At 42.3% G+C, this 9,476-nt stretch overlaps 1 pseudogene; it reads left to right on the top strand.

Moving 5' to 3' along the window:
- On the top strand, window positions 1–4,068 carry LOC127418551 (cyclin-dependent kinase-like 2; annotated as a pseudogene).
- The last annotated feature ends 5,408 nt before the right edge of the window (window positions 4,069–9,476 follow it).

Below are 9,476 nucleotides of genomic sequence, written 5' to 3' on the forward strand. Positions count from 1 at the left end.
ATGTATAAATACGAGAGTTTGGGCAGTTACTGTACCGTGATGAAGTGACGTCACAGGGTGACCGGCAGAATCGTCTCCGTGAAGAAACTGCTGGAGGAAGACGAGAATGAGGAAGATCACTCACATAGAAATCAAACTGCTGAACGTCAGTGTGTGACACATGATCGCTCTATTACAGTGAGGAGTTTGTGTTAGACTGCAGATGTTCTAATGAACTTTATAACAGTCTGTGGGACAGTATGTCGCTTATAGCTGGTAAATATTTGTTTTGACTGTGACATGAGAATCTGGTGAATTTGGTGGAGGTTTATAAACACAAGCGTCGCTGGTATCTGGTGTTTGAGTTTGTGGAACGGATGGTTCTGGATGAACTGGAACAATTCCCGTCCAGACTGGATCCAGTCAGAGTCCGGAAACACCTGTACCAGATCCTGAGGGGCGTTTCTTATTTCCACCGGCACAACAGTGAGTGACTGAGGAAACAATCATGTGATCAGCTCAATTTTTCTGTACTGTAAAGTGTTCTGTCACAATCATGTTGCACTGGTCTTTTTGCAGAGATTGTTTTTCTAGTAATTATCAGTAATATAGTGGCGCACTAGTGCAGCAGCTTCAGCGACATTCTATATGTAGTTAATAGTGTCTAAGTAGTTGTTTGTAGCAGTCTATTACATCTTTTACTACCTCAGCAGCATTCTGTACCCCCCTAAGTGATTCGTTCTCCCTTGTAAGAGTGATGAATGACAATAAACTTGAACTTGATCTTGCAGTGATTTCACAGTAACATTGCAGTGGCGTCGCAGTGATATTGCCATATAGTGCAGTGAAATTACAGTAATCTTGCAGTGATTTCACAGTGATGTCACAGTAATATTGCAGTGGCAGCGAAGTGACATCGCTGTGATAGTGCAGTGACATCACAGTGGTCTTGCAGTGATCTTGCAGTGATTTCACAGTGATGTCAAAGTAATATTGCAGTGGCGTTGCAGTGACATCGCCGTGATAGTGCAGTGACATCACAGTGATCTTGCAGTGATATTGCAGTGACTTTGCAGTGATGTCACAGTTATATTGCAGTGATGTCACAGTGACATCGCCGTGATAGTGCAGTGACATCACAGTGATCTTGCAGTGACTTTGCAGTGATGTCACAGTTATATTGCAGTGATGTCACAGTGACATCGCCGTGATAGTGCAGTGACATCACAGTGGTCTTGCAGTGATCTTGCAGTGACTTTGCAGTGATGTCACAGTTATATTGCAGTGATGTCACAGTGACATCACCGTGATAGTGCAGTGACATCACAGTGATCTTGCAGTGACTTTGCAGTGATGTCACAGTTATATTGCAGTGATGTCACAGTGACATCGCTGTGATAGTGCAGTGACATCACAGTGGTCATGCAGTGATCTTGCAGTGATTTCACAGTGATGTCAAAGTAATATTGCAGTGGCGTTGCAGTGACATCGCCGTGATAGTGCAGTGACATCACAGTGATCTAGCAGTGATATTGCAGTGACTTTGCAGTGATGTCACAGTGACATCGCCGTGATAGTGCAGTGACATCACAGTGATCTTGCAGTGACTTCACAGTGATGTTACAGTGATATTGCAGTTACAGTTGCAATCGAATTATTCAACCCCCACAAGACAGTAAGGATATACAAAGGTAAGCTTTTCTGATGACCCAGAATTTTAAAACTTTATATCTATATCAGTTGAGTGACACATTCAAAGTTATAGTGTGAATATGTAACCTAATGTTTCTAAATAGAAGGATTTTTAAAAAATACAGCCATGTCATAATTATTCAACCCCTATTACATGTGCATGTTTCTTAAATATGTAAGGCTACACAAGTAATTGTTTTAAAACAAAATTAAGTCATCAGTCTGCAATGGCACTTATTTAAGTTTTCAAATTGAAGTGTAGAGTTGTAAGCAAAATTGTATTTCTATGCAAAAAATGCAATTAAAAATAATCAGTCTCAAAAGTTAATAGAGGAGATTATTTCATTACACAAGAAAGGTCATGGCTAAAAGTACATTTCCAAGGCACCTCAATTTCCAATAGACAAAGTTGGCAGCAACATTCATACAGTTTTTAAATATGGTACAACAGCAACCTTCTTGGGGTGTGGAAGAAAGCAAAACTTCACCAAGGGAAACGTTGACTTGAATATTCAAGAAGTAATTAAGAAAGACCTGTGGAGTCCTGGAAGAAGGTTTTATAGACGTATGACACTGAAAATGAGTTTTACACCCATGGGTCAGCAGTACGTCTGGAGTAAGATGACAAGGTGATGATAAGAACGACACCATCCCCACAGTCAAGCATGAGGTGGGTCAGTCCTGTTATGGAGTGTTTTGCGGCTGCAGGAAACGGCTATCCTGACTATGTGACTGACACCATGGATTCTTTCAGGTATCAGGCCATTTTGGCATGAAAAATGTGATGCCTTCAGTGTGTAAATTGAAGTTCGGTGATCACTGGACTTTCCAGCAAGACAATAACACCAAGGATACATCCAAGTTCAGGGATAGGTTGTGGAATGTCCTTAAATGGCCCATTCAGTCCATCATTAAAATCCCATTGCAAACCTTTGTTGGGATTTCAAGGAAGCAGTGGCAGCACAGAAACCAAAGAATGTCAATGAGCTGGATGCTTTTGCTCATGAGAAATGTGTAAATATTCTAATTGAGAGGTGTCCTGAGAACACTTACCTGAAACATTTATTTGGATAAATAAGGATAAAGGATTCTCCACAAATGATTGACTTTGGGGGTTGAATATTTTTGACATGACATTTGTGGAGAGAATTAGTTATTTTTTATTTTAAAATTTGGGTAAACTGAACTCTTTGTTCTCAAAATCACTCAAATGTGTTTTAAAACTTACTGAGGTTTTAGTTGATGTGTTTTAATTCACATCACCAGAATGTATTGCAGGTCAGGGGGGTTGAATAATTTCGATTGCAACTGTATTTCGCAGTGGCATCACAGTTGCAGTGGTGTCGCAGTGACCTCGCAGTAATCTTGCTGTGATGTCACAGTAATATTGCAGTGACATTGCCATGATATTGCAGTGAGATTGATAGTAAGTGATGAATGACATAAACTTGAACTTGATCTAGCTGTGATGTTATAGTGATCTTGCAGTGATTACAGAGCGATGTCACAATACTGCAGTGATATTGCAGTAACGTCACAGTGATGTCAGTGAAGTTGCTGATATCTTGCAGTGTATTTTTTGTAAAGGTGCTTTGAAATTATGTGTATTGTGAAAAGTGCTTTACAAATAAAAACTACTTGTTCTTGCAGTGATTTGACATGACTCCATCTGTCAGATCATTCACAGGGACATCAAACCAGAGAACACGCTGGTGTTTCAGCTCGGTGTGGTCAAACTCTGTGTCTTTGGTTTTGCTCGGATGATGGCAGTCTCTCCTGGTGAGGTTTATACAGACTATGTGGCAACACGCTGGTATCAAACATGTCTGTGTCTGTGTGATCAGGGCAGTGGATGTGAGGACTGTAGGGTGTGTGATCTGTGAGATGTTAACAGGTGATCCTCTGTTCGCTGGTGATTCTGATATTGACCAGCTGAATCTCATCATCCCATGTTTCGGTGAGTTTACATTTACATTAAATATCTGATTCCTTTTGTAAAGTGTTTGTAGTTTGATCATGTAACTGTGGTCTGTAGGTCTTTGACCGCTGGTCATCGCGAGCTCTTCTATCAGAATTCTGCATTCATGGGTTTAACACTTCCAGAAGCAGTAGAGAGAGACTCACTGGAGAGCTGCTCGGCCAAACTCACCAGACTGACTCTAGATCTCACACAGGTGTGTGTGTGTGTGTGTGTGTGTGTGTGTGTGTGTGTGTGTGTGTGTGAGAGAGAGAGAGATTCTGTTGTGTGAGTGTGTATTCCACTGAATGTGTGTGTGTGTCATGTACATGTTGGTGCTGCTGCAGAGATGTTTGCAGAAGGATCCAGATGAAAGATCTCAGTGTTCAGAACTTCTGCTGCATCAGTACTTTACCCGAGACCACTTCAACCTTCAGTGAGTTCACACACACACACACACACACACACACACACACACACACACACACACATATATTATGAAAATGGAACAGTTCTAATTTGTCAGCAAATTTAAAAACAGTATTTTAGAATTGGTCAGATCAGCTATAATCATTGTAAAGATAAGAGTCTAAGCTTTAAAACAACACTTATTTTGTGCAGAGCAAGCAAGTGGTTGTTGAATAATACCATAATATTATTTATGTGCCCCCCTGCTGCCCCGGGTTTAAGAGGTTAGACTCATGGCAGAAGACACAGTAAATGAAATAGTTCTCGTAATTCATTCACACAGTTAACAGAGACAGACATGATTAAATAAAATCATAATTCAACAATAAAGTTTGCATGTAGACAGACAGTGTGAGTAAATTTGTGTGTTAGTTTATTGACTCACTTGTACTGTGGCTTTAGGCATCCAGACCAAAGATATAAAAATCTTCTCCTTCAGATTAAAACCAGCAAACACAACATTGAACATCACTAAAACTCGAACCAACAACTCGATACACAGAGTCACACACCCAAACCTACAGACAGACAGACATTAAAGGTTAATGAGAGCTGACGGTTTTTGAGTAATGTTATTTAGTTTCATTGTAAAACTGATCTGATTGGACGACTCACGTTTGAAGTCATTGAAAAGTAGCCGATATGTGAGCACACATGAGGCCGTGTGTTACAATGTTTTTACTCTAATTACCACTTGACATTGTGTCTGACAACAGTGTGTGTGTGTGTGAGTTTTGTTCAAACCAAAAAAGAGCGGTTAAAACACATTCCATATCCTGCCCGCCACTGGAGCCTAACAGAACACTTCTTACATTAATAGAATTTTAAACATCATGATTTAATGTATGCATTGTTTTTCCAAATGAAGACATCCTAAAATGTCCCCAAATGGAGATTTTGTCCGATTTTGCTTACTTCCAGGTACAAAGTTGTCCCCAAACAATAGCTAAACGCATGTGCACAAACACATAATATTCAATAATCCTCACAAGAGGAAATCTATGATTGAACATAACATGCACTCTGGAATCTGATAGATTCAATTTACCCGATCTTGACCCTCAGCCTAAACCTAAACCCGACCCCTACTCTAATCATAAACATTTCATCCTAATTTCAGGCTTTACCTAACCCTTCCCAAAGACAACTCTCCTAAATTGGACTCCTGGACCTCCAATCCTTTACTGCATCCTGACCATTACCTCATTCTTTTCCAAAATCACTGTGTACAAATGAGATATTTGATTCATGCTACCAGAACATATTACAAAGAATCAGAGAGCCAAACCCTAATTAACCTAAATCGTAACCCTAACATCCATTATTAACCCATAACCTCCAAACCTTTAACCCTGACCCAAATCTTCATTCAATCAATGAAATCTACACTTTACCAGCACAGATTAGGACTTGACCCTTGACCCTACCTCACTGCTAAGTTCTGAAGAACATCTCTCACCTTCTGTTCAGACCAGCTGAGTCCAGCGATGAAGGTGTACAGAGACCACCAAATATATCTATTACAAATCACTATTAATATAATTAAAAACACTGACATTCACAGACATTCACTCATTGTGTGTCTGTAATAAACACAGTAAACACTAGAGGGCAGTAGAGCTTTTATAATGTGTGTGTGTGTGTGTGTGTGTGTGTCACCTGATCCTCACTGGGGATGAAGTGCAGCAGAATTCCTCCAGCGACTCCTGCTACAACTCCTGTTAGCGCACCCACAACTCCTTTAACAACATTCATCTATGTTGAGCCTTTTACAATCAAAACACAATCACATTATCAGCTGACATGCACACATCATGATGGTATTTTCTGAATTAAATAAAAGAAACTTTATTTTTTTCACTGTATTGTTTGTTTTACTCTTTTGTCACTACTGACACATTACAATAACTAAAATGAGGTTTCATTTAATTTATGCAAAATATAATGTATTTTTTAGATTTTAAAATGAAATATTTGTAAGAAATTCTGAAATAATATAATTTTGTGTGTGTGTGTGTGTGACCTGTCCCGAAGGCCACGCCCAGGCAGGTGGTGAATCCAGTGATTGACAGAATATCATCAAAACTCCCAGCGGCCATGAGAGTAGTGTCAGAATTCCTTTCTGAATGCCAAAACCGTCAGACTGAATCAGCAACATCGATGGAACCCCCCCCATTAAAGAAGAAGGCCATTCCACAAAGCAATCATATAGAGGGGAATTCACTCTCTGTGACAGTTGCTGTCTTTTCTTTAGAAATGGCAGAGCTGAAATGTCTCCTTCAATCGCTTCATTCTGTGGCACCAACCAGACCTGTAACAGTGACACAGGAAGATGAGGACATCTCAAATCAGGGAATCGGGGAAGGGACTCTTGACTCCCCTTATATTTCACATCATTCAGACTTGGAGGTGCTCTCTTCAAATGCTTCTGACTCCCATTTTCGTAATCATGTGGAATTGGATGATGTTACTCTGCACCCTTTCCCTAAGATGTTCTCACTGGTCTTTCAGTGGCAGGGAGTTCTACTGAGAATTAAATTCAGTCATCAGGACAGGCTTTATCCTATTCAGATGATATTCTAGGTGAGCTCCAAAAGAGCAGTTGCTCATCTGGGGCTTTATAAGTCACCTGCTAAATCCGCCCAGTCCAATATCTTCTTCAGACAGACCTCAGCTGCAAATTCTTTTGCCATGCCACCATGCAAGGAATTCGTAACAGAATTTTCAAATGCCCTCACAGGATTGGGTGCACCTAAACCGTGTCAAAAACCACCTTTACACTAGCGTCTATGGCTGAAGCGGATTCAATCGAAATGGCCCGTGCTCCAGAAATAGAGCAGCCTGTCACAGCCCTGGTGGTGTCACCTGACAAGGCTCTATGGGGAAACGTGCAATGCCACATGGATTTACCTGCCTGAGGATTGTAAAAAGACTCTGAGGGACCTTCGGATTGTTCCTGGAACTACTGGAAAAGAGGGTGAAGTTGTCCAAAGGCTACTCGCCAGCTGACACAGTTGTAGCGCAATCCTACTTTTAGGATATCGGCAACTCAAGCTCTCCATCGCTACACAACGCCGAAGCAACACTTCTGCCAACACCCACTCTGCCACCCCGCAGAGGTCCTGTTCTGTTGAAGCTCAAGGCTTTCAACCACCTCATCGACAGTCGCCAGCGTTTCCACCCAGTTCTCAATTTGAGGAGTCTGAATCTGTTTCTGAAGGCTCTTCCCTTTCCAATGTTATGCACTGCCAATGTTTTTCGGTCTGTGATGAAGGAATATTGGTTTGTGAGTGTCGACCTGAGGGATACGTACTTTCATGTTCCTGTTGCTGTTCATCACAGGAAGTTTTTGGGTTTCAGTTTACAAAATCAAGCCTACTAGTTCAAGGTTCTTCAGTTAGGTCTGTCCCTTGCTCCTTGTGTCTTCACAAGGTGCATGAGTGCAGTACTGTTTCCCCTGTGGGCAAGGGGAATACAAATTTTGCCTTATTTGGATGACTGGTTACTTTGTGCCCCCACAGCGGCAGGTAGTGCATCACTCCAGACTGCTTTTGGAGCATGTGTGAAAGCTGGGCCTCTTGGTGAACTAGAAAAAGTGCTGCCTGATTCTAGCACAATCAATTACATTTCTAGGAGTGACTCTGAATTCTCTTGTAATATCTGCCACCCTGTCACATGTGCGGGTAACCAACATTCTGCAACTACTGGCTCGTTTCCACCCTGGAGTATCTGTGCAGTACAGAGGGCTCCTACAACTGATAGGGATGCTGATGGCTGCTACAGCAATGATTCCACTGGGCTTACTCCACCTCAGACCATTCCAGAGGTTGAACAATAGTTTGTGATTAAATTCCACCAGACATCGCCATTGGCTGATTGTCATTTCTCACAACTGCATTAGCACATTGAGGTGGTGGAGACGGTTGGAGTTTCTGATCGCCGGGGTTCCCCTGGGTGTTATTCCCTCTTGTCAGGAAGTAATCACGACTGACACTTTCCTTATGGGGGACGGGGGATGGGGGGGACGGGGGGCATTTGTGGTTGCTGGACACCAGTTCAGTCCACAGACCATATCAATCTGCTGGAGCTATGTGCAGTTTACATGGCACTAAGGTATTTCTTGCCAGTCCTGGCAGGCTTCCACATCCTTGTTAGGTCCGATAACACCTCGACAGTGTTCCACCTAAACCATCAAGGTCACACGAATTCCCGCAAGTCCTCTTACCAGGGACTGGCTACATCCGGGAGAATGGAGGCTTCATCCAGATGTAGTGCAGGAGATCTGGCAGCAGTTCGGCAGGGTGGAGGTGGATCCTTTTGTATCAGAGGTGACCACTCACTGTTGCTTATTGTTCACGAGGACAGAAGTGTCCAGCTCTTTGGGTCAGGATGCAGTGTCTCATGAATGCCCAAACTGCCTACTCTATGCGTTTCCTCTTATTCCACTGTTATGGGAGACGTTGCACAGGGTCTTGTGGCACTGCGATGGCCGACGAGGCCTTGGTTTCCTCTGCTTCTGTAGCTCTTAGCAGGCAATCCATGGCAGCTTCCCTCAGGAAGGATCTTCTCTCCCAGATGGAGGGCTGCGTCTGACACCTGGACCCAGCCCGCCTGCAGTTTTAGGTCTGGCCTCTGGGTTAAACCCTCTTCCAGTTCTGCCTATCACGTCCTGGTCGGTGACTCTTCTCTTGGCTCTCATATGAAAATTTCATATGAATGATACAAAACATTAGTTTCACATGTAACTGGTTCTGTGAATTCCGGATATCCTCCAAAGTTCTTGGTCATTTGGAATGCACGAGAAAGGTGTACCTAGGTGGAGTGCTGAGCTACTGTGGTGTATAACCCCCCAGGGTTCAGCCTATGTCACCACGTGACTTTGTTAGTATATTCTCTTGACCTATCTGGCTGGCATGGCGATAAACGACTAGTACTTTACACTGCCTCTAGCGACCATCCGGAATTCACAGAACCACATTTAAATGCGTAGATAACATTTTGTCCTTGATACAGTCGCCTTTGTCTCACTCACAGGGCTTTAAGACATGATCTTCTGTTAAGCTGCTTTAAAGCAATGTGTATTGTGAAAAGCGTTATACAAATAAAATAACTGGCTATATTTGTGATAGCCTAGGCCTGTGTCACTTGTTAGAAAGTTCATATTCTTATTCTGCTGTTGAAAGTAATCCAGAGTATGTAATTTTATAATTCGCTAGCGATCTAGTAACAGCTGCGCCCTGTTTGATTGACAGGTGGCGTATGTGTGTGTGCTGAACATGCGCGCGCATTCTGAAAATGCTCACGCTAATGCGCACCTGAATGGTCAGATACATTAGGGCCAAAATGCCCATCTTGGTGAGGTATTCATGTAAACACAGAG

Source organism: Myxocyprinus asiaticus, chromosome 28 (assembly GCF_019703515.2).
Source record: "Myxocyprinus asiaticus isolate MX2 ecotype Aquarium Trade chromosome 28, UBuf_Myxa_2, whole genome shotgun sequence".
Classification (NCBI taxonomy): Eukaryota; Metazoa; Chordata; class Actinopteri; order Cypriniformes; family Catostomidae; genus Myxocyprinus; species Myxocyprinus asiaticus.